At 33.7% G+C, this 26,966-nt stretch overlaps 1 long non-coding RNA gene and 1 pseudogene across 10 annotated transcripts in view; one reads left to right on the top strand and one right to left on the bottom strand.

Moving 5' to 3' along the window:
- LOC141502840 (uncharacterized) overlaps window positions 1–26,966 on the top strand; it is a 368,212-nt gene that overhangs the window by 278,541 nt on the left and 62,705 nt on the right. The gene's annotated exons all lie outside the window — the stretch shown is intronic.
- Window positions 5,724–6,207, bottom strand: LOC141498525 (large ribosomal subunit protein uL24-like; annotated as a pseudogene).

The following is a 26,966-nucleotide window of genomic DNA, read 5'->3' as shown; positions in this document are numbered from 1 at the left end:
TAAGAAATCTGAGTATTTTGCTCACTAGATGGCACCATAGTGCATAGAGCCTGAAATCAGGAAGACTGATCTGCATGAGTTCAAATCTTGCCTCAGATACTTCCTAGCTGTGTGACCCTGAATAAATCAATTAATCCTGTTTGCCTCAGTATTTTCATCTGTAAAATGAGCTGGAGAAGGAAATGGCAAAGCACTCCAGGATCTTTGCCAAGAAAAACCCAAATGGGGTCATGAACAACTGTAATTTCTGAACAGCATAGTAATTTCTGAACAGCATATAAGAATATGGCAAATAGAAAGAGCCTTGAATAATAAATCTAAAGGAAGAGGAGATCTGTAAATTAATTCTCTCTTTTTAAAGAATATGGATAATATAAAAATTCCCAATACAATATTTAATAAGGTTCATAATATATCTGTTAGAAAGTCTTCTAAAGTTGATATAATTAAAGTAGGCAACAGTGTAATGAATAATGTATAAATTTTATTTTATATGATGCCATCCTGTTGGCTTTGGTTTTCTTTCTTCAGGGCCTGACTCCCTTGTGGACTGGATGCTTCTACCTGTGAGAATGTTGTTTTAGACATGAATTTGTTTTATTTAACAATCTATATTTGTTACAAGGGTGTTTTTTGTTCTTTCTTTTTTCAATGAGGGAGACTGGGAAGGAGATAGGGGAGAGAAAAAAGGCTAAATGTTAAATAAAGTTGTGTATTATTATTATTATTGATTTTTCTCTTATCTTAATTGCCATACTTAATTTTTTACTGAAACAAGTAAAGCCTCCATTTTGAAAGCTGTATTTCTCAAGTAGAAGAAATTTTTATAGTAAATGTGTTCTCTAATTTGTTTGTATCACATTCCATATGCAACTTTTTTTGGTCTGAACTCCATGGGAAACGATGCCCCTATACCAGGTACCTCCTGTTGTCTTTCCCTTTCCTTTCCAACTTTTTGTGGGTTATCTTCCCCAATTAAATTATAAGAAACTGTCTTTTTTGTATATCCAGTGCTGACACCTAGGTGTTTAATAAATGTTCATTTATTTGGGAAGAAATTCACCAAATAGTAGAGGAGCCTGTAGGGAGAGAGGGATATTCCAATCAATATGCAAACTTTTGAGAATCACAGATTTACAGAGTTGGAAGGGACCTCAAAGTCATTCCAATACAGCCTCTACTAAATTACAAAAACTGCTGCAAAAACTAGAAACTAGTATGGCAGAAACTAGGCATAGATCAATATCTTATACATACCACAAGAAGGTTCAAATGGTTACAGGATTTAGTCATTCCCCAATTGAATGGCATCTCCTCAATTTCCAGTTCTTTGACACTACAAAAGAGCTGCCATAAATATTTTTGTACAAGTGTGTTTTTTTACCTTTTCTTATGATCTCTTTGGGATATAGACCTAGTAGTGATATTACTGAATCAAAGGATATACACAATTTTATTGCCCTTGGGGCATAATTTTAAATTCTCTCCAAAAATTTGAATCAATTTACAACTCCATCAACAAGGAATAATATATTAGGTTTCCCATGTTAATCATTTTCTTTTTTTTGTCGTATTGACCAATCTAAGAGGCAGGAGGTGATACCTCAGAATTGTTTTAATTTGTATTTCTCTAATCAAATTGATTTTGATCATTTTTTCATGTTCATGGATACGTTTAATTTCTTCGTCTGAGAACAGCCTGCTCATGTCCTTTAACCATTTGTCAATTGGGAAATGACTTGTATTCTTATAAATTTGATTAAGTTCTCTATATATTTTAAAAATGAATCCTTTATCAGACAGATTTGCTGCAAAAATTGTTCCACAACTTAATACATATTTTTAATCTTGTTTGCATTGGTTTTAGTTCTGCAAAACCTTTCTAATTTAAAGCAATCAAAATTATCTATCTTGCATTTTATAATGTTCTCTATTTCTTCTTTGGTCATAAACTCCTCCCTTTTCCATAGATCTGACAGATAAAGCATTGTTTTTTTTTTCTTAACTGGCTTATGGGATTATCTTTCATGTCTAAATCCTGTAACCATTTGAACCTTCTTGTGGTATATATATATATATATATATATATATATATATATGTATATATATATATATATATATATAAATATATATATATATGATATTGATCTATGCCTAGTTTCTGCCATGTTAGTTTTCAGTTTTCCCAGCAGTTTTTGTTAGAGTGAGTTCTTATCCCAGAAGCTGAAATCTTTGAGTTTAGCAAACTGTAAATTACTATAGTCATTTACTGCTACATTTTTTTTGTACATAATCTATCACACTGATGCACCTCTCTGTTAGAAAGTACCAAACAGTTTTGTTTATGTTTGCTGTGACTGGGCCACTTATCTTTGAATTGTTTTCATTACATCCCTTGATACTCTTGACCTTTTGTTTTTGATATTCTTTTATTTTTACTTAAATAGTTTATTTATTTTGAGTTTTACAATTTTTCCCCTAATCTTACTTCCCCATCCCCTCACAGAAGGCAATTTGCCAATCTTTACATTGTTTCCATGGTATAAATTGATCCAAAGTGAATGTGATGAGAGAGAAATCATATCCTTAAGGAAGAAACATAAAGTATAAGAGATAATACAATCAGACAATAAGATATCATATTTTTTTCCTAAATTAAAGGTAATAGTCCTTGGTCTTTGCTCAAACTCCACAGTTGTTTCTCTGGATACAGATGGTATTTATTCTCCATTGCAGACAGCCCAAAATTGTCCCTGATTGTTGCACTGATGAACGAATCCATCAAGGTTGATCATCGCCCCTATGTTGCTGTTAGGATGTACAGTGTTTTTCTGGTTCTGCTCATCTCACTCAGCATCAGTTCATGCAAATCCCTCCTGGTCTCTAGTAGAACAATAGTGTTGCATGACATACATATACCACAGTTTGCTGAGCCATTCCCGAATTGAAGGACATTCACTTGATTTCCAATTCTTTGCCACCACAAACAGGGCTGCTATGAATATTTTTGTACAAGTGATGTTTTTACCCTTTTTCATCATCTCTTCAGTGTATAGACCCAGTAGTGGTATTGCTGGATCAAAGGGTATGCACATTTTTGTTGCCCTTTGGGTGTAGCTCCAAATTGCTCTCAAGAAAGGTTGGATGAGTTCACAGCTCCACCAACAAGGTATTAGTGTCCCAGATTTTCTAGTCATATTGGCCAGTCTGAGAGGTGCATTTCCCTAATGAGCAATATTTAGAGCAATTTTTCATATGACTATGGAATGCTTTGATCTCATCTGTAAATTGCCTTTGCATGTCCTTTAACCATCTGTCAATTGGGGAATGGCTTTTTTTTTTAAATTTGACTCAGTTCGCTGTATGTTTTAGAAATGAGTCCTTTGTCAGAAACATTAGTTGTAAAGATTGCTTCCCAGTTTACTACATTTCTTTTGATCTTGGTTACAGTGGTTTTGTCTGTGCAAAAGTTTTTTTTTTAATTTAATGTAATCAGAATCAACTAGTTTGTTTTCAGTGATGCTCTCCATCTATTCCTTAATCATAAACTACTTCCCTTTCTGCAGATCTGACAGGTATATAACTCCTTGATTTTCTAGTTTGCTTTATAATATTGTTTCTTATGTCTAAATCCTGTATACATTTGGATCCTATCTTGGTATAAGGTGTGAGGTGTTGATCTAATCTAAGTTTCTTCCATACTGAGTTCCAATTTTCCCAGCAGTTTTTAGCAAAGAGAGAGTTTTTATCCCAATAGCTGAACTCTTTGGGTTTAACAAACAGCAGATTACTCTAATCATTTCCTACTATTGCACCTAGTCTATTCCACTGATCTATCAATCTATTCCTTAGCCAATACCAGATGGTTTTGATGACTGATGCTTTATAATATAATTTTAGATCAGGTAGGGCTAAGCTACCTCCTTTCGCATTTTTTTCATTGAATCCCTGGAAAATCTTGACTTTTTATTTCTCCATATGAATTTACTTACAACTTTTTCTAACTCATTAAAGTAATTTTTTGGAATTTTGATTTGTAGGACTCTAAACAGGTAATTTAGTTTTGGTAGAATTGTCATTTTTATTATATTAGCTTGACCTCTCCATGAGCAGTTGGTATTTGCCCAGTTATTTAAATCTTATGTGTAAGAAGTGTTTTGTAATTGTTTTCAAAAAGTTTCTGAGTCTGCCTTGGCAAATAGACACCCAGGCATTTTATATTATCGGAGGTTACTTTGAATGGGATTTCTCTTTCTAGCTCTTCCTGCTGTATCTTGCTAGTCATGTATAGAAAAGTCGAAGATTTATGGGGGTTTATTTTATAACCTGCAACTTTGCTAAAATTGTTAATTGTTTCCAGCAGTTTTTTTGGATGATTTCTTGGGATTCTCTAGGTATATCATCATGTCACCCGCAAAAAGTGAGAGCTTTGTCTCTTCCTTCCCAATTCTGATTCCTTCAATTTCCTTTTCTTCTCTAATTGCTGAAGCTAACATTTCTAACACAATAAATATTCAATAGTAGTTGTGATAATGGGCATCCTTGTTTCAACCTTATTGGGAATGCCTCTAGCCTCTGCCCATTGAAAATAATGCTTCTTGATGGCTTCAGATAGATACTGCTAATTATTCTAAGGAACAGTCCATTTATTCCTACACTCTAGTGTTTTTAGTAGGAATGGGTGCTGTATATTGTCAAAAGCTTTTTCAGCATCTATTTATATAATCAGATAATTTCTGATAGGTTTGTTGTTGATATAATTGATTATACTAACAATTTTCCTAATATTGAATCAACCCTGCATTCCTGAGATAAATCCTACTTGGTCAAAATGTATTATCCTAGTGATAACTTGTAATTGTTTTGCTAAGATTTTATTTAAGATTTTTGCATATATATTCATCGGGGAGCTAGGTCTATAATTTTCTTTCTCTGTTTTTACTGTTCCTGGTTTAGGTATCAGCACCATATTGGTGTCATAGAAAGAGTCAGGCAGAGCTCCGTCTTCCCCTATTTTTCCAAAGAATTTATTTAGAATTGAAACCAATTGTTCCTTAAATGTTTGGTAGAATTCACTTGTGAATACATCAGGTCATGGAGATTTTTTCTTGGGGAGTTCAATGATGGCTTGTTGAATTTCTTTTTCTGAGATAGGGTTGTTTAGGTATTTAATCTCCTCTTCATTTAACCTGGATAACTTATATTTTTGTAAATATTCATCCATTTAAGTTATATTGTCAAAATTATTGGCATAGAGTTGGGCAAAATAATTCTGAATTATTACTTTAATTTCCTCTTCATTGGTGGTGGGTTCACCTTTCTCATTTATGATACTAGGAATTTGGTTTTCTTTTTTTTAATCAAATTGATCAAAGATTTATCAATTTTATTGTTTTTTTTCATAAAGCCAACTCTTGATTTTATTTATTAATTCAACAGGTTTTTTGTTTTTGCTTTTATTAATCTCTCCTTTAATTTAAAATTTTTTTAATTTGGTATTTAATTGGGGGAATTTTAATTTTTCTTTCTCTAATTTTTTTAGTTTCATATTTAGTTCATTGAGTTCCTCTTTCTTTAATTCATTCATTTAAGCATTTAAAGATAATACTATATCCCCTGACAGTCACTTTGAGTGAATCCCATAGGTTTGGTATGTTGTTTCGTTATTGTCATTATCTAGGATAAAATAATTAATTCTTTCTTTTTTTTAAATTATAACAATTTAATTTCAGCCATATAATTTTTACTCTTGCATTTTCTTGGTAGTTTCTTCCTTATATTTGCCCTTTTCTTTTCCTACTTGGCGAGATTTGGCTTTTCTTTCAAGGATCTTTTTTGAGATCTTTGTCCAGTTTTAGCCTTGTGATAACCACCTTGCTGGGATGAATGCCCACATGGACAGTTGTACCATTAGCCTTCTCACGCTGTACACGCTCAATATAGATTACATATTTCTTTCTGTAAACTTGGACTACCTTGCCAATTTGCTGTCCTTTGTAGTGTCCTCGAACAACCTGGACTTCATCATCTTTCCAAATGGGCATGGAGCGGACATTGTACTTCTGTCTCAGCTCCTTAGAAAGAGGAGAAGATGTAATTTTCCTCTGAATGTGGGAAGGGGCATTGAAATGCCTCTTGTGGTTCTTGCTTCGGTCAGAGGTCACAAAAGGATTGAACTTCATTTTGACCTCAGGGACACCGCTGAAGAGACAATTCTTTCTATAATTTGTTGTTTGATCCACTCATTCTTTAAAATATGGCTATTCAGTTTCCAATTAGTTCTGGGACTATCTCTCCCTGGCCCAGTATTGCATATGATTTTTATTGCATTGTGATTCTAGAAAGATGTATTCACTATTTCTGCCTTTCTGCAATTTATTATTAGGTTTTTATGCCCTAGTATATGGTCAATTTTTGTATAAGTGCCATGTACTGCAGAGAAAAAAGTATATTCCTTTCTATACCCATTCAATTTCCTCCATAAGTCTATCATATTTAGGTTTTCTAACGATCTATTTACCTCCTTAACCTCTTTCTCATTTATTTTATGATTCTATTTATCTAAATCAGAAAGCAAGAGGTTGAGTTTTGTAGAGTTTTGCTTTGACCTGTTGTTTTTCCATATGAATTTTGTTTTTCATAGGAATAGGTGCTATATTTTGACAAAGGCTTTTTCATTGCCTATTGAAATAATCATATGATTTCTGTAAGTTTTGTTATTGTATGGTCCTTCATGCTGATAATTTTCCTAAAGTTGAACCAACACCACATTCCTTGTATAAATACTATTGGATCATAGTGTATTATCCCAGCAATAAATTGTGGTAATTGCTTTGCTAATATTTTATTTAATTTTTTTTGCATCAATATTCAATAAGGAAAGTGATCTATAATATTATTTCTCTGTTTTTATTCTTCCTGGTTTAGGTATCAGCACCATATTGGTATCATAGAAGGAATTTGGCAGAACTTTTTCTTGATCTATTATTTCAAGTAGTTTATATAGAATTAGAACTAACTATTTTTTAAATGGTTGATAGAATTCACTTGTAAATCCAACTGGCCCTGGAGATTTTTTTCTTATGAAATTCATTGATGGCTTGTTCAATTTCTTTTTCTGAAATGGGGCTGTTAAAGATTTAATTTCCTCTTCTGGTTGATTCATATTTTTGTAAATATTTATCCATTTCATGTAGATTGTCAGATTTATTGGCATAGAATTGGGCAAAATGAAATGTCTTTAATTTCCTCCTCATTGGTGGTGAATTCAGCCTTTTCATTTTTGATACTGGTTATTTGGTTTTCTTTCTTTTTTTGAAAATCATATTAAACAAAGGCTTATCTATTTTATTGTCCTTTTCATAAAACTAATTCTTAGTTTTATTTATTAGTTCAATTGTTTTCAAACTTTCAATTTTATTTTACTGTTGTTTTTGCTAGGTGGTGGGGTTAAGTGATTTGCCCAAGATCACACAGCTAGGTAATTATTAAATGCCTGAGGCTGGATTTGAACTCAGGTTATCCTGATTCTAGGGCCAGTGCACTGCACCACCCTAGCTGTCCCCCAAACTTTCATTTTTATTACTTGCTCCATTTATTTTCAGAAATTCAAATTTGGTTTTTAATTGAAGATTTTTAATTTATTATTTTTCTAACTTTTTTTAGTTGTATGTCCAATTCATTGATCTCCTCTTTCTCTTTTCTATTCATGTAAACATTTAGAGATATAAAATTTCCTCTAACAACTCTGGCTATATTCTTCAAGTTTTAATATATTTCTCATTATTTTCATTATCTTGAATGAAATTTATAATCATTTCTATGATTTGTTGTTTGATCTATTCATTGTTTAAAATTAGTTTATTTAATTACTCATGAAATTTTAGTCTATCAGAGGGGCAGCTAGGTGGCACAGTGGATAGAGCACTGACCCTGGAGTCAGGAGGACCTGAGTTCAAGTTTGGCCTCAGACACTTACTAATTACCTAGCTATGTGACCTTGGGTGAGTCATTTAACCTCATTGCCTTATAAAAAAAAGAAAGAAATTCTAGTCTATCTTTCCTGACTCTTTATTACACATGATTTTATTATAACAAGATTTAAAAATAGTTCATTTACTATTTCTATCTTTCTCCATTTGATTGTGAGATTTTTATGTCCCATTTGATGGATTTTTGTGTAGGTGCCATGTACCCACTGAGGAAAAGGCATATTGCTTTCCATCCTTATTTGATTTTCTTCAAGAGTCTATCATATCTAAGTTTTCTAAAATTCTTTTCACTGCCTTAATTTCCTTCTTGTTTATTTTGTGTTTAGATTTATCTAATTCTGAGAAAGAGAGGTTGAGGTCCATCACCAGTATAATCTTGATATCTTATGTATTCCAGTAACTTATTTAGCTTCTCCTTTAAGAATTTGGATACTATACCACTTGTTGCATTCATGTTTAGTATTGATATTACTTCATTTTCTATGGTACCTTTTAAGAAGGTATATAACTTCTTTCCTTATCCCTTTTAATGAGATCTAATTTTGCTTTTGTTTTATCTGTCTACTACCCTTGCTTTTTTCACTTCAGCTGAAATATTATTTATTCTGCTGCAGCCTTTTACGTTTATTCTATATGTATCTCTCTGCTTCAGATGTGTTTCTTGTAAACAATATAGTGTAGTATTTTGGTTTTTTAATGAAATCTGCTATCTGTTTCTATTTTATCCCATTTACATTCACAGTTATAATTGCTAACTCTTTATTATTCTCCATCCTATCTTCCCTCCATTTGTACTTTTCTTTTACCCTATCCCTCCTCACCAGTTTTTCTTCTGAACACTTCGTCCCTTAATCCATTCTTTTTCTATTAGCTCCCCTCCCTTTTTTCCTCCTTTCCCTTTTTACTTTTCTCTTCCATTCTTCCCTTCCTTCCATCAATCCCTTCTTCCCTTCTCCCATTTCCCCCCTCTTAATTCCCTATAGGGTTAGATAAATTTCTAAACCCAACTGAGTATATATGCTATTCCCTTTTTGAGCTAAATCCAATGAAAATAAATTCAAGCAATTCTCATCCCCTCCCTTCTTTCCCTCTACTACAATAAATCCCTTGTGCCTCATGTAATTTACCCCATTCTGCCCCCCCTTCCTCCTGTCCCAGTGCAATCCATTTTTAAATGTCTAATCATCCCATCAAAATCAACTTAAGTCCATAGCTTCTGTCTATGTCCTTCTAAAAGAGATACAGTTGTTAAGAGTAATGTGTAGCATCCTCCCATGTTGGGATAGAACCAGTTTTTGAATAACATTCCTTTTCTTTTTCCCTGTTTACTTTTGTATTTATCTTTTCAGTTCCATGTTTGAACATTGAATTTTCTGTTCAACTTTAGTTTTTACATCAGTAAGTCACCTATTTCATTAAATATTCATCTTTTCCCCAGAAGTAGTATGATCAGTTTTGCTGGGTAGTTCATTCCTGGCTGTAATCTAAGTTCTTTTGCCCTCTGGAATATAATATTCCAGGTCCTTTGATCCTTTAATGTTGATGCTGCCAAGTCATGTGTAATTATGACTATGATTCCTTGGTATTTGAATTGCTTCTTTCTGACTGCCTACAGTATTTCCTCCTTGATTTAAAATTTCTGAAATTTGTTTACAATATTCCTTGGCATTTTCATTTTGTGATTCCTTTCAGGAGGTGAAGAGTAGATTGTTTCAATGACTATTTTACCTCTGGTTCTATGATATCAGCACACTTTTCCCTGATGATTTCTTTTTTTTTAATTTTTATTAAAGATATTATTTGAGGTTTACAGTTTTCCCCCAATCTTGCTTCCCTCCCCCCACCCCCACCCCACAGATAGCACTCTGTCAGTCTTTACTTTGTTTCCATGTTGTACCTCGATCCACATTGGGTGTGATGAGAGAGAAATCATATCCTTAAAGAGAACAGAATTCTCAGAGGTAACCAGATCAAACCATAAGACATCTGGGTTTTTTTCCCTAATCAAAGGGAATAGTCCTTGTACTTTGTTCAAACTCCACAGCTCCTTATCTGGATACAGATGGCACTCTCCTTTGCAGACAGCCAAAAATTATTCCCAATTGTTGCACTGATGGAATGAGCAAGTCCTTCAAGGTTGAACATCACTCCCATGTTGCTGTTAGGGTGTACAGTGTTTCTCTGGTTCTGCTCATCTCACTCAGCATCAGTTCATGCAAATCGCTCCTGGTTTCCCTGAAATCCGGTCCCTCCTGGTTTCTAATAGAACAATAGTGTTCCATGACATACATATATCACAGTTTGCTGAACCATTCCCCAAGTGAAGGGCATTTACTGGATTTCCATTTCTTTGCCACCACAAACAGGGCTGCTATAAATATTTTTGTACAAGTAATGTTTTTACCCTTTTTCCTCATCTCTTCACGGTATAGACCCAGTAATGGTATTGCTGGGTCAAAGGGTATGCACATTTTTGTTGCCCTTTGGGCATAGTTCCAAATAGCTCTCCAGAAGGGTTGGATGAGTTCACAGCTCCACCAACAGTGTAATAGTGTCCCAGATTTCCCACATCCCTTCCAACAATGATCATTATCCTTCCTGGTCGTACTGGCCAATCTGAGAGGTGTGAGGTAGTACCGCAGAGAAGCTTTAATTTGCATTTCTCTAATAATTAATGATTTAGAGCATTTTTTCATATGGCTATGGATTGCTTTGATCTCCTCATCTGTAAATTGCCTTTGCATATCCTTTGACCATTTGTCAATTGGGGAATGGCTTTTTGTTTTAAAAATATGACTCAGTTCTCTGTATATTTTAGAAATGAGTCCTTTGTCAGAAGCATTAGTTGTAAAGATTGTTTCCCAATTTACTACTTTTCTTTTGATCTTGATTACATTGGTTTTATCTGTGCAAAAACTTTTTAATTTAATGTAATCGAAATCATCTAATTGGTTTTTAGTGATGTTCTCCAACTCTTCCCTAGTCATAAACTGTTCCCCTTTCCATAGATCTGACAGGTAGACTAGTCCTTCATCTTCTAATTTGCTTATAGTATTGTTTTTTATGTCTCTGCCCTGTAACCATTTGGATCTTATCTTGGTAAAGGGTGTGAGGTGTTGGTCTAATCTAAGTTTCTTCCATACTAACTTCCAATTATCCCAGTAGGTTTTATCAAAGAGAGAGTTTTTATCCAGGTGGCCTGACTCTTTGGGTTTATCAAACAGCAGATTACTATAATCCTCTCCTGCTTTTACACCTAGTCTATTCTACTGGTCCACCACTCTATTTCTTAGCCAGTACCAAACAGTTTTGATGACTGATGCTTTATAATATAATTTTAGATCACGTAGTGCTAAGCCACCTTCATTTTCATTTTTTTTCATAAGCTCCTGGCAATTCTTGACTTTTTATTTCTCCATATGAATTTACTTACAATTTTTTCTAGCTCATTAAAGTAATTTTTTGGAATTTTGATTGGTAGGGCACTAAACAGATAGTTTAGTTTTGGTAGAATTGTCATTTTTATTATATTAGCTCTACCTATCCATGAGCAGTTGATATTTGCCCAGTTATTTAAATCTGATTTAATTTGTGTGAGAAGTGTTTTATAATTGTTTTCAAAAAGATTCTGAGTCTGTCTTGGCAAATAGACTCCCAAGTATTTTACACTGTCTGAGGTTACTTTGAATGGAATATCTCTTTCTAGCTCTTCCTGCTGTTTCTTGCTAGTCATATATAGGAAAGTTGAGGATTTATGGGGGTTTATTTTATAACCTGCAACTTTGCTAAAATTGCTAATTGTTTCCAGTAGTTTTTTAGATGATTTCTTGGGATTCTCTAGGTAGACCATCATTTCATCTGCGAATAGTGAGAGTTTTGTCTCTTCCTTCCCAATTCTAATTCCTTTAATTTCTTTTTCTTCTCTAATTGCTGATGTTAACATTTCTAATACAATATTGAATAGTAGTGGTGATAATGGGCACCCTTGTTTAACCCCTGATCTTACTGGGAATGCCTCTAGCCTCTCCCCATTGAGAATAATGCTTGCTGATGGTTTCAGATAGATACTGCTAATTATTTTAAGGAACAGTCCATTTATTCCTACACTCTCTAGTGTTTTTAATAGGAATGGATGCTATATTTTGTCAAAAGTTTTTTCAGAATCTATTGATATGATCATATGGTTTCTGATAGGTTGTTTATTGATATAATTGAGTATACTAACAGTTTTCCTAATATTAAACCAACCCTGCATTCCTGGAATAAATCCTACTTGATAATAATGTATTATCCTAGTGATGACTTGTTGTAGTCATTTTGCTAAGATTTTATTTAGGATTTTTGCATCTATATTCATCAGGGAAATAGGTCTATAATTTTCTTTCTCTGTTTTAACTCTTCCTGGTTTAGGTAGCAGTACCATATTGGTTTCATAGAAAGAGTTAGGCAGAGTTCCATCTTTCCCTATTTTCCCAAAGAGTTTATATAGGATGGGAACAAATTGTTCCTTAAATGTTTGGTAGAATTCACTTGTGAATCCATCAAGCCCTGGAGATTTTTTTTTAGGGAATTCACTAATGGCTTGTTGAATTTCTTTTTCTGAGATAGGGTTGTTCAGGTATTTAATCTCTTCTTCATTTAACCTGGGCAACTTATATTTTTGTAAATATTCATCCATTTCACTTAGATTATCAAATTTATTGGCATAAAGTTGGGCAAAATAATTTCGAATTATTACTTTAATTTCTTCCTCATTGGTGGTGAGTTCACCTTTTTCATTTATAATACTAGCAATTTGGTTTTCTTCTTTCTTTTTTTAATCAAATTGACCAGAGGTTTATCATTTTTATTGGTTTTTTCATAATATCAACTTTTGGTTTTATTTATTAATTCAATAGTTTTTTGCTTTCAATTTTATTAATTTCTCCTTTGATTTTTAAAATTTCTAATTTGATTGGGGATTTTTGATTTGTTCTTTCTCTAATTTTTTTAGTTGCATGTTTAGTTCATTGATTTCCTCTTTCTCCAATTTATTCATATAAGCATTTAGAGCTATAATATCTCCCCTGAGAGTTGCTTTCAATGAATCCTATAGGTTTTGGTATGTTGTTTCATTATTATCATTATCTAGGATAAAATAGTTAATTCTTTCTATAATTTTTTTTTTTGGTCCACTCATTTTTTAAGATGAGGTTATTCAGTTTCCAATTTACTCTGGGTCTATATCTCCTTGGCCCAGTATTGCTTATGACTTTTATTGCATTGTGATCTGAGAAAGATGTATTCACTATTTCTGGCTTTCTGCAGTTGATAATTAGGTTTTTATATCCTAGTACATGGTCAATTTTTGTATAGGTTCCATCTGCTGCAGAGAAAAAGGTATATTCCTTCCTATCCCCATTCAGTTTCCTCCATAAGTCTACCATATCTAATTTTTCTAACAATCTATTTACCTCCCTAATTTCTTTCTTGTTTGTTTTATGATTTGTTTTATCCAGATCTGATAGCGGGAGCTTGAGGTCTCCTACTAGTAGAGTTTTGCTGTCTATGTCTTCCTGTAATTCTTTCAGCTTCTCCTCTAAGAATTTGGGTGCTGTCCCACTTCATGCATATATATTCAATATTGAAATGACTTTATTGTCTATGGTACCTTTTAGGAGGATAAAGTTTCCTTCCTTATCTCTTTTAACGCTATCTATTTTTGCTGCTGCTTTGTCTGAGATAAGGATTGCTACCCCTGCTTTTTTTACTTCAGCTGAAGCAAAATATATTTTGCTCCAACCTTTTACCTTTACTCTATATGTATCTCTCTGCTTCAAATGAGTTTCTTGTAAGCAGCATATTGTAGGATTCTGGTTTTTAATCCATTCTGCTATTTCCTTACGTTTTAAGGGAGAGTTCATCCCATTCACATTCAAGGTTATGATTACTAATTCTTTATTGCCCTCTGTGCTATTTTCCCTCCGTTTGTATTTTCCCACCTTCCCCCCACCTTTTATCCATATTCCCCAGTATTTTGTTTTTGAATACCACCCCCTTCAGTGTGTTTGCCCTCCTATATCACACCCTTCCCTTTCTTTCCCCTTTCCCTGTTCCCTTCCCTTCCTTTTGTTATTTCCCCTTATTTCCTCCACTCCCCTTCCCTTTCTCTGTCCCCCCTCCCCTTTTCCCCTTTTACTTCTTGAAAGGTTAGATGTTTTATAAGTTAACTGAGTATGTGTAGGTTGACTTTAAGCCAAGTCTGATGAGAAGAAGATTCAGGTGTTTTTCCTCTACTCCCTTCTTCCCCTCTATTACCATAGTTTTTTTGTACCTCTTAGTGTAATGAGATTTGTCCCATTCAATCCCCTCCCTCCTCCCGTCTCTTTCCTGTCCCCCTTTTTAGGGAGGTAGTATATTTTTTTTAGATCATTCTATCTAAGTCATAGAAAATTCTGAGTGTCTGTCCCTTCTAGTTCAGTATATTCTGTTGAATACAGTCCAAATTACTGAGAGTTATTAGAGTCTTTCTCCCCAGTGGAGTTAAAGCCAGTTACATCCCATTAGATATCAGTCTCATGGATAGGTCATGGATGTCCATCATTTCTGACTAGGTATATTCTCTCTGTTAGAGTTACATTTCTCAGGATTTATGAGAGTCTCTACATCCCCCCATGCTGGGATATAGCCAGTTTCAACTTGCTGGATTGCATTTTTTTCCTTTTACCGCCCCCCTTATTTTTTACCTTTTCATGTGTCTCTTGAACCTCCTGTTTGATATCCAAATTTTCTGTTTAGCTCTGGTCTTTTCATCAGAAATTTTTGGAATTCTTCCATTTTGTTAAATATCCATCTTTTTCCCTGGAAGAGAAGGCTCAGCTTTGCAGGAAAGTAGATTCTTGGCTGAATTCCAAGCTCCCGTGCTCTTCGAAATATCTCATTCCAGGCCCTTCAATCCCTTAAAGTTGATGCAGCCAGGTCCTGCGTGATCCTTACTGTGGCTCCTTGATATTTAAATTGTTTCTTTCTGGCAGGATTTTCTCTTTTACCTGATAGTTCTGGAGTTTGGCCACAACATTCCTTGGTGTTTTCCTTTTAGGATTTTTTTCTGGTGGGGATTGATGTACTCTTTCAATAACTACTTTGCCCTCCGATTCCATGATGTCAGGGCAGTTTTCCATCACTAGATCCTGTAATATTAAGTCCAGGCTTGTTTTCTCTTCAATGTTTTCAGGAAATCCTATAATTTTCAGGTTTACCCTCCTCAATCTATTCTCAAGGTCAGTGGTTTTGTTGATGAGGTATTTCACATTTGCTTCTGTTTTTTCTATTTTTTTTTATTTTGTTTAACTGACTCTTGCTGTCTCGTGGAGTCATTCGTTTCTGTAGACTCCATTATTTTTTTGGGGGAGGAGTTTTCTTCATTAACCTTTTCCAATTGGTCAATTCTACTTTTGAAAGAGCTTTCCATTTGACCAATTGAGGTTCTGAGAGAATTAATTTCTTTTTGCATTTGCTCATTTGAGGATCTGAGAGAATTATTCTCATTTTGTAATTGTCCAATTGATGATATGAGAGATTTATTCTCCTTTTGTGTTTGTCCAATTGTACTTTCTAAGGTTTTGTTTTCTTGTTGCAAGGTATTAATTGTCTCCCCCAAATTTTCCAGTTAATTTTTAAACTCCTTCTTTATTTCTTCAAGGAAGTCTTTCTGTGCTGGAGACAAGATTGTATTCTCCTCAGATGTTCCAGGTCTCTCTGGGTTGGGGTCTTTCCCTTCCAGGAATTTTTCTATGGATCCACCTTTCCACTGACCCTTCTTCATTATGCTAAGACCTTGAGTTGGGTGGGGCTGGTTCACCTGGGCTTGGGATCTCTAAAGGCTTTACTGAGTGCAGTTTCTCTGGCTGGCCAGTAGGAGGTGCTGGTTGCCTTCTCTGGGGTGTCTGTGACCTTGGTTGAGAGGCCTTCTCCCTTTGCTTGAGGGAGGGAATTGGAGCTATTGAATTGTTTTGCCTTCAATCAATGGTGTGCTTTACTCTGGCCTGAGGTGATTCCTCAGCTGGGCTGGTTCTTTTGCTCACACACCTGGGCCTGAGGCAGAAATAATTTGCATTTGTTTGGGAGGAGGCCTCAGTGCAATGGGGGTGTGGGCTCAGAGTTTCTCAGACCTGAGGAGCCCAGGGATGGTGTCCTCAGCTGTCCTACACTAGACCTCTCCCTGCAGCCCCTTCCCCAAGCTCCAGGGGGACAGCACCAACACCAGTGCCTCTGCTTCCCCGCGGACCCAAGCCCCCTTCATCCAGCCCCACTGCTGATCCAGCAGGTCCGGCTCTCGGGCCCTCAGACTCCCGGTTCCGATTCAGCTGTTGGCCTGGCTGATCTTCCCTGGGAGCTCAGACTCACCTGCCAGTACTCAGCCAAGCCTGCTGTGGGAAACAAATCCTGAGGTAGATTTTCCTCTCCTGGCTTTTCTTTCTGGGTTTCCTGGTTCAGATTTCTTTTAAGAGGTTTGTTTCATGTGATAGATGGGGAAGAGATCAGGAGACTTTAGAACTGTGCCTGTCTTCTCTCCACCATCTTGGCTGGAAGTTGCCCCCTGATGATTTCTTAAAAGATGTCCAGACTCTTTTTTTTGGATCTTGGCCTTCAGGTAGCTAAATAATTCTTAAATTATCTCTTCTGGATCTATTTTCCAAGTCAGTTTTTTTGATGATGTATTATACATTTTCTTTTCTTTTTTATTTTTTTGTCTGACTGATTCTTAATGTCCTATAGAGTAATTAGCCTCTACTTGCACAAGTCTGTTCTTTAAGGAATTATTTTCTACCTTTTGTATCTCCTTTTCTATTTGGTCATTTCCATTTTTAGAGGAGCTAGTTTCCATTAGCCCAACTGTATTTTTGAAGGTGTTATTTTCTTTTTGCATTTACACAATTGTATTTTAAAGGATTATTTTCTTCAGCCAATTTTTGTCCTTCCTTTTGCATGATGTTGAATTACACTTGCATTTCTTTTCCCAATTTTTCTTCTTGATTTTTAAAATCCTTTTTGAGTTCTTCCAAGAAATCTTTCTGTGCTGAAGACCAAATCATATTCCCCTTTGGGACTTCACATGTAGTGTTATTTCCTCTATCCTCTTTTGAGATTGTCTCATGTTCTTCCTTATCTTTATGGTAACTTTCTATAATCCTGGCTTTTCTCTGACTCTTCTTACTCATTTTGACCTCTGCTTCTGGGATACAGAGACAGTATCTCAAATTGTTTGTGTTAGGAGAGGGTTTTGCTCACACATCTTCTATGTTAAACACACTTGTGGCCTGCTCACTGAACTGGGGCTGTCCAGAGACAGACCTTTCATTTTGAAAATGCTAGTGGCTTGCTCTCTGGGCTGGATCATTCAGTCCAGTCATACCAACTAAACAAACACCATCATCCCTCATTCAATAAATTGCCTTGGTTCCTTTTTTTCTACCAGGATCAGATATAAATCCTGTTTGATTTTTAAGCCTGCCTCTTACTACATTTTTTCAGTCTTTACATAATGCATTACCCTCCATATAGTCTGTGATTCAGGTTCACAGGTCTAGTTCCTGTTCCTCTCACATGGTGCTCCATCTCCAACATATTACATTTTTGACAGGCTGTGCCTCATGCTTGGAATATTTTCCTTCCTCTCCATCTCTTACCTCCTCTGAGGTCCTTTAAGACTCAGATCAGCTCCCATTTTGTTTTGCAAGAGACCTTAGTGCTATCCCTCCAATCCTCACCAATATTTTCCCTCTGAGCTGATGATCTTACATTTACATTCTCTATATTTCTATATCTATAATGGTTGGTATCTCCTTTGGTGCTCCTCTTTGTTGGCAAAGGACATACATTTGTCTTTCTTTTTATACCTAGAGTTTATCTGGCCTATAGCAAGTGTTAATAAATTCTTATTGATTAAATGATCTTGAATTAAGGGGTGATTTTGCAAAGTAACCATGATGATTATATGGAAAGTATTAAAGAGGTTCTCTTTTTTCTGGATATTTAGATATGATAATGGAGATAATGGATGTGGACTTTGTACAGGTACCAGATAAGAAACTGCCAGGTTAGGAAATTTCCTCTAACAATGTAGGATTATATTTTTCTGCAACTTAAAGTCTTAGAGAGTTAGACAAGCATTCAGAAATTAGACTTGAACCCATTTCTTCATGGTTGACTCTCCATCTAAAATCTGCCTAAAGGGAGTTATATTGAAACTTAGCATTATAAATGAAAGCATTGACACATTTTTGTAATCAATTCAGATACAATATAAAAAAACAGACATCTTGTAAATTAGAGGCACCTGCATCCACAACCATTGTGCTCAAAATACCTTTGTATATAGTTTCTCTCTGCTCCCAACAAGTTGAAAGTGAATATATTCTGTGAAGTTTATTTTTGCATCTTCTTCATCCTCTTTGGATCATATTCCCTCATCTATCGTCTTGCCTCCCCAAATCCTTGAGGCACCAGATTATGTTTTGTTCTCTTAGTTCCTCCCTAAGAAAACAAGAAGGATCTGGTACCAATCTTTTATCCTTGTTGACTTTTTCACATTTTAGTATGAATGACTTTCAGTCAACTTGAATATTCATGTTAATCCTTTTATCTCCCATTTTAAAATAATAGACTTACTCAGTTATTAAAGACTTAGTTCATACTTAACTGGATCAGTGATCTTATATATGTAGGTACTCCCTTCAATTCATATCATTTCATGGTATGCAACCTTTGTCCTGTTCCTCCCATATGTTCTTAATAGGGAATCATACTCAATGTAATAGAGTTTCTAGAGTTCTTCATATAGCAAAGGGTTCAGTGGAACAACACATAGACAATAAAGGTCTGTCACTTTCATCATATGATCAGCAGATTTTCTTTTCCAATTATACATTTTCCTAATAGTATTTTAGACAAGTTCTCATGAACTTTTATTAACATGTAAAATACCACAGGTTACTAACACTCTCTTTAGTTCTTGAAAGATTATAGTATGGCATACACTGAAGGCATAAAGCAAAAGCTGAAGAAGACTGGAGTTAGAGAAGGACTTTTTTTCAAGGAGAAATTCAGGTTTTTTAAAAGTACTGTGCAATTTTCTAAATGCAGCTGCCTCTCCTCCTCCTACTTGTTTTGATGCCTAATGTATCATTTATCAGCAGAACTTGTCCAACAGAATCTACAGATTTGATTCTATTGAATCAAATGCTTTTTTATGGTCAACAAATAATAAGCCTAATAGGATCACGTTCTTGTTCATTTTGCTGAGTTGTGTGATTATAAATGATGTGGCATGCTATAGGATATTGTTTGTAGGGGGAAAAAAAGAAAATTAAAGCCTCCTTGGTTTGAAGTCAAAGCAGAGGACCTGAGTTCAGCTTTATTTCGTTACTTGTATGACTTCTAGAAATTAATTTAATGTCTCTGAGCCTCCATATCCTTGTTAGTAAATTATTGGTTTGGGTGGTCTGTACTTTTTTCTAGCTCTAAAGATGTGATTCTTTCATTCCTTGATGTATATTTAGATTGATCTCATAAAGATTTCAAAGAAATAGATAGGTATCTAGGCTCATAGTGATTTATAGTTTCTTTATCTTTCGGTGGGGGGGACAGGGGAAGAATAATGCTCAAGTCTTTGTTTTCTCTGAAAATTTGATATTCTTTCAGATATTGTGAAAATCCCTGCCTTAGTATCAGAAAGATTGTGATTCATATATATATATATATATATATATATATATATATATATATATATATATACACACATATATACACACATATCTATATGTATATATATATATGTTCTTTTTATGCCTTTGTCATTTATATTTCCTCATGCAATAAATCAGAGTTCATGATAGGATAATCCAAATATCGAAACTGAATTGTCATTCAGATTGTAACAATAATCTTGTTAGGCATCCATTTTGTATCTGTAATCCTTCTTCAGGTTGCATCTCATTGACAACTTGACTTAATATTTCCTTTCTTAGCAAACATTTTGTAAATTTATTTTTCCTTTCATTATGTTTTGTTAGTTAATGAGATGGTAATCTCCTTTCCTGATTTGTTTCTAAAGATTTAAGTTTCTATCCTAAACAAGTCTTTTTCTTGATGTCATATCTCTTTGCTGGGTATGGAGAACACTGACTCTCCTCACTGATAATTTGAAGACATCATTTAAACTCCTTAGAAAATGGCAATCATCCATGCCAGAATTTCTTCTTAACTTTTTTCCATTTTTTGCATCAATATTTTTAGATTTAGAATTCTTTCAAAATCAGGTAATATCTTCTCATTTTTTATCTCTTTTTATAATTTGATATTGATTTTTATGTTTGTTCTAATAAATAGATGGAATAACTATAGAGTTGGTAGATTAAGAAATGATTATTTCTTTGATAAAACATACTTTTCTGTCTCTGAAAATATAATCAATTTCATTTTTATGATATTATGGGCTGGTCAAAATGTATAGTTTCTCTGGTCACTTTTTGTGAAGAAATTATTCATAATCTTCTTCAGGTGAAAAGTTCTATGTATTTTATCTTTTTCATTTCTTATTCTTAAGACAAATTTCAGAACATAGTTTTTGTTGTCCTCTTCTATGTTCACCTTTCAATTGCAGTCCCAGATTGGTACTGCAATATATATATATATATATATATATATATATATATATATATATATATATATATATATGCATATATATATACTTTATATATGTGTACATATATATGTGTGTGTGTTACACATACATATGTATATAAATATATATGGATATGCATACATGTGATTTTATTAAGTTTTTTATTTCTTCATATTTTCTGATAATGTTGAAACATCATAACCACTAGAGGCCTTTTGTTTCCTTTTGTAAAAATGTTTGTTTTGAACCATAATTTGAGATTCAGTCATCCCATGGAATGATGTTTGTCCCTGCCTTTGAACACATGACTTAATAATAATCATCTCTTCTTTTTTGCCTTTCTATGAATGAGCTCCAAATCCTTTTATTTAACAATACCTTATTTTTAATTTCTGATTTCATTTTTAATAAGAATATTAAGATTTATCTAATTCAGTCATTCCATTAGTACATTTCTTGATCTTTGGAAAAGGATGTCACATTTAAAGTATCAGCTATTAAATTAATCTTTCTAGATAGTAAAAATGCTGTGTCCATTTAGGATTAATTTAGAAAATTTTAGAAAGAAGTAGGCCTTACCTCTCCTAATCCCAACTTTCTCTTTTTTTCTCTCTTTTTCTTTTCCACCCAGAACCCCAGATTTGTATTTCACATTTTACAGGCATCAATAGCATAGTATTAAAAATGCAACTTAAATTTATTTTTCCTTTATTATTTCTATGCTTGTAAATTGAGTTTCTGAGGATGTACCATTCAAATGAATCTCAATATAGAATTAGTAGTATATACAGATAACTATTAGATAAATGAATATATTGATAGATGTATAAAACTAAATGGGGGGAAGGAGCAGACAGACAGAAACAGAAATGAAAACAGAAACCCATAGACAGAGGATAGAAAATGTTGAATAAACTAATGAGATTATGTTTACATACAGGGGGAATCATTTGGCTCCTAGACCTATACCTTATACATGGGAAACTTAATTAATGTTGAATTAAATTGAATCACTAGATAATTTATGCAGTGGGGAACTTCATGATTTTTTTCTTTAACTGAAAATTTTTATTTATTTAAACTAGAGTCTATAGTATTACTGTCTTTAGAATAAATAATGTGCTTAAATTTCATGTGTATGTCTGCATGTTATACATCTTGCATTACTCAGAAAGAATTAAGCCTCCCTCAATATTTTCATATATACAGGTGAAGGGAAAATGAAAACATATAGTATATATGCATATGTATGAACATATGGATATATACATATATATGCATATAAGTACTCACATATATATATATATACTACATATATAACTGTATCTTATAAAGATACACACAAATAGATGTAGATATATTCACAATTTCCTGACTTTTTAAAACAGTAAAACTAAGGAGACATAGTGGTGAATTTCCATGTCTATTTTTCTTGCTAAGATTTGACAAAAAATTATAAATGCAATAGCAGAGCATATGTTTGTACGGGAGGCAATGTTGAAGAAAGGAAAAGAAAGTTAATCATGCTTTACACAAAAGTGATTTATAAAGTTTTCTGAGGTTAGTGGTTATCTGTAGTATTAGTCTGCTATATTTATTTGATTTTCCAAACAAGATGCTCAGAGTAGCAAGAAAATTAAAAAATGTATAATTAAGCCCTAGAAATAATAGAACTTATAGGATGTCTGTACATATCCTAATACTTGCATATCTTCTCTTGACCTTGATGGCCAAGATGTAAATATCCTTGATTGTAAATATAGTCTTAGGAGACAATCTTTCTTTATCAAAAGCAGTCAAGTAGGTGGTTGATTATTTCATCACTCATTCAAAAAGAATTTTTTAAAAATCCATAATGTGAAGTTCAATAGAATCTGAGAGAGTAGGAAACTATCTGATGAACTCTCAACTCAGATTTATATACAATCTGGGTGCCACTTAGACTTCTAAAATATTGAACCTCTCAATGCTCAGATCAATATTGATAGTGGACAGAATCAAAGCCCCCCCACATTGGAAACTCACTTAAAATTTTCACCTGAGGCAAATGTGAAATGAACTAAATAAGTGTAGTACACTCAGAGAAGAATGCTTGTCAGAGTCAGAATAAGTGGGTTCATATTCCAGCTTTATAAGCTTTGTTATATCACTTATCTGCTCTGATTCTTAGTTTCCTCATTTGTAAAATTAGGGGAATAGAGCTGGGTGATCTCTGAGGTACCTTCCAATTCTGTATAAAATCCAAAGATTTACTACGTGTATGTGCATGTATACAAATATATGTATACATGTGTATGTTTTATACATATATATATATATATATATATATATATATATATATATATCTGCAAAGACATTTTTATATGTGGGTGTATACTCCCCATATTTAATCTTACATTCTTCACTTTTTCCACTACAGAATTATTTCTATTTCTCAAATAAAATTTTCTAATTATTAAATATTACCCTGTTTGCTCCTTTTCCCAAAGAAAAAACATTTTAAATCTTATAGGACCTTATTTTAACCTTTGTAACCTTATTGAAGTATTGCAAAATCTCATTTCATCAGTTTTGCTTCATGCTTAAAATGTTCTACACAGCTCTGTTTAACAGAGCTGAGATGATGCCCATCTGTTCTAGCAGTGGGGATCTCTCTCATGAAATGTCTCCCCTCTATTCACCATAAATAAACATAATGTGTAAATTGAAATCTTATTGTAACTAGTAGACAATAGGATTTTAAAAGGTCTGAGAATAGGATTAACATCATTACAGTGTTATGGTCTGATTTAAACAATTTTGATCTCTTGTGAGAGTTCTTCATGAAATATCTATTTTGCATGTGGTACAAACCCCAACTGAGTTTTTTTTTTTAAGTTGACATTACTCAAACATTACTTTCTTATTAGCCACCAAGAACAATTAGGAAATGTTTCAAATAACTTTAATCTCTCTGCCTGAATACACATTGTTCATTTTCTTATGTCAACAAGTATATGTTGATATTTTAAAGCAGATTTCCATATGCTAATATACCTATTTTCCTTCCTGAAAGACTATAGTTTCCTGACTGCTAATTCCAGTTGACAGTGAATAGTTCTGTTTCCAGTTCTCTGCAAAATAATGCATTGTTGCAAAGTGATTTATAATAAACAGTTTCTAGCAAAGAACTACAATGCTGATGAGTTTTGACAACCAAAAATGCATTATTAATGAAATAATAACATTGGCAGCATCTTGAAAATGAGCTGATGGTGAAGAGTTTGTTTTCATCCTCACAACATAGATTCCCTCCTTCAGTTTAGAGCTTCCTCTGGGTGGAGAGGTCATTAGGGGAAGAGTGAAGAAATTAATATATGTTATATAGTGTTTAAATGTGTCTAGAATAAATATGGAGTAATTGATTTACTGAAACTCAGTCATTGCTCAATTCACATTAAAGTAATTTCCTTAAGCTTTATTTATCATCCTTGATTGTTATCTTTAATATTGGTTCCTTAAATCAAAGAAATTGAATATGATTGCAAGGTTTGGTTTCTTTAAGATACATGTTGTATCTAGAATCATGAGTTAAGGTAATGCAACAAACAAGAAACAAGCCCATAATGTAGGATGCTGCATATTTAGCAAGCTCAAAATTATAGCATGCATAAAAACTGAGCATTAGAACAGACCCCAAAGTAAAAGCATACATTAATTCAATTTGTTGTGACTGAAGAAGAGGAAAATCAGCAATTTATCCCTGCAAAATCCATATCCTCACAAAGTAACCTTACCATGGCAAAGCCTCAGGCCAGCATGGATAGGGTACTTGGTTAGACACTCCACATCATTTAAAGCTGACTAATTATACTAAATAAAAAACTTTCTTATGTTCAGTCTATCTAATTTCTATTATTTAATTCCCTGAAATATTTGTGCCTCTAGCCGAATTATGATGTTCTTTAGAAAGGGTTAGTTATCCATTGTTATTGGGTTTTATATTAATTATAGTATGAACTTTATTGAATTTACTGAAGTGCTTTCCTGGATAGTCTCCAAACACTAACAGGCGAATGAAATTAAATAAAGAGGGTCAGCTATATTTAAGAGCATTGTGTAAGTACTTTAGAGACTGCTTATAATTAAAGAGGTTGTAAACTAAAATGCAAAGTGCAGATGTCACTACTCACCTGTGTCCACCCTCATCCCCCAACCTCAATGTGCCAGAGAGGAAGGAAGGATTCATCACAAAACGAGATAGTCCAAATTCAAAAGAGGAAGCAAGTCAATAGAAGCTATTTTATAAAAGGGGGTTAACAGATAATGTATAGAATTCAAAGTATGCATAATAAAGGCTGTTTACTGATTTTCAGCAGTTTTATTGTAGCATGCAAAATTAGGCTTCACACACACATACAAAATTAGACTACCACTAGCTGTAAAAGGCACCACTTTAGTTCCAAACCCTTTGATTAGTGCTAGGGGAATCAAAAGCATTCTATACATTCTTGCCTTGTGCAATTTGTGTGGACACTATTTGGTGCCCCTTATTCATAGATTCAAAGACAAATACCAGTTCATATCATTGTGTTCCTGAGAAGTTAAGGATTAATTGAATTTTTGTAAAGCAAATTAGATTTCAAAAGCCTTCAAGAAGCTCACATCATAGAAGAACTCATTGGTTAATTCTTATGTAAAGTGAAGAATCTTTAAAAAAAATCATCACCCTTAATTAAAATCAGGGAACATTAGAACTGTAAGACATCATAGTGATTATATAGCCTAAACCTTTGTTGTACCCCTGAAGATTTTGAGGACTAGATATACTACAAATCATAAACTTAAAGCTACAAGTGATCTATAAATTCATGTAGTTTAATCCCCTCTTTTTATAGAAGAGGAAACTGAGATGAAGAGAAATTAAGTGATTTGTCACCGAGGTAATAAAAGGCAAAGAGGTCCTCTAATTCCAAATCCAGTGATATTTCTATGTCATGCTCAAACTCACATAGCTAATAAATAAGAAACATATTATGTATCATACATATATATCTCTCTATATATAATCACAATGAAAGACAAATTTCCTTGTGATCGGGACAATTTCATTTTTGTCTTTATGCTTCTAGCATCTAGCATAGCCCCTAATAGGTGAACAAATAATGCTTGTTGTTTGACTCATTAATTGAACTCAGGTCTTGTTTGATCTTGTCTTCTGTCTCTAAATTCAATGTTTTTTTTCCAATGTGTTAGGTTACCAATCTACCAAATCTAGTATTTTCAATGTGTTAGATTATCATCTATTTATTTGCTCAAAATTTTATATATTGGATACACATTTTTCAGTACACCCAATAAAATATGGTCAAATATTCCATATTCTATCATAAATGAAAATTGAACTGAATATGATTCATGAGAGCTCTAAATGACAGGACTAAATTAGCTTTCTAAACTCTTAGCAAGTTTAACATTGTTCTCAGGGAAATGATAGTCTGCTCTACTCCAAGTTCAAATGTAGGAAAATGAATATCTCAGACATCAACTCCTGCCCAAGAATACATTCTCCCAAATGAGTGAGTGAATACTACATATTATGAAGCAGAAATGAACCTTAATTCTTTGGGCACTATCCTGTAACATAGTGGCCATTGTAGCAATCTCCATCAAAGAGGCACTGATTTATCCAAATCCATTTCCCTTGAAATTAAACTAAAGTAAACTAAACTAAGCATAAAACTCACACTCACTTTGCTTTTTTTAAAGATTTTATTTATTTTGAGTTTTACAATTTATTCCTTCCTAATCTTGCTTGCCTCCCCCCACCCCCCACAGAAGGGAGTCTGTTAGTCTTTACATGGAAACATGGTATACATTGATCTAAGTTGAATGTGAGGAGAGATAAATCATATCCTAAGGGGAAAAAAGTGAAAGATAAAGCAAAATTACAAAATAAGATAATGTTGGTTTTTTAATTAAAGATAATAGTCTTTGGTCTTTGTTCGAGCTCCACAGTTCTTTCCCTGGATACAGATAGTATTCTCCATCACAGATATCCTGGAATTGTGCCTGATTGTTGCACTGATGGAATGAGGAAGTCCATTAAGGTTGATCATCATCCACATGATGCTGTTGAGGTTTTTTTTTTGTTTTGTGTATTGTGGTTCTGTTCACCTCCCACAGCATCAGTTCATGCAAGTCCTTCCAGGCTTCCCTGAATTCCCATCCATCCTGTTTCTAATGGAGCAATAGTGTTCCATGACATACAGTTTCTTAAGCTATTCCCCAATTAAAGGACATTCGCTTAATTTCCAATTCTTTGCCACCAC

The sequence above is a fragment of the Macrotis lagotis genome, chromosome X (genome assembly GCF_037893015.1).
Source record: "Macrotis lagotis isolate mMagLag1 chromosome X, bilby.v1.9.chrom.fasta, whole genome shotgun sequence".
In the NCBI taxonomy this organism is placed as follows: Eukaryota; Metazoa; Chordata; class Mammalia; order Peramelemorphia; family Peramelidae; genus Macrotis; species Macrotis lagotis.
This window is presented reverse-complemented; position numbering and strand designations above follow the sequence as displayed.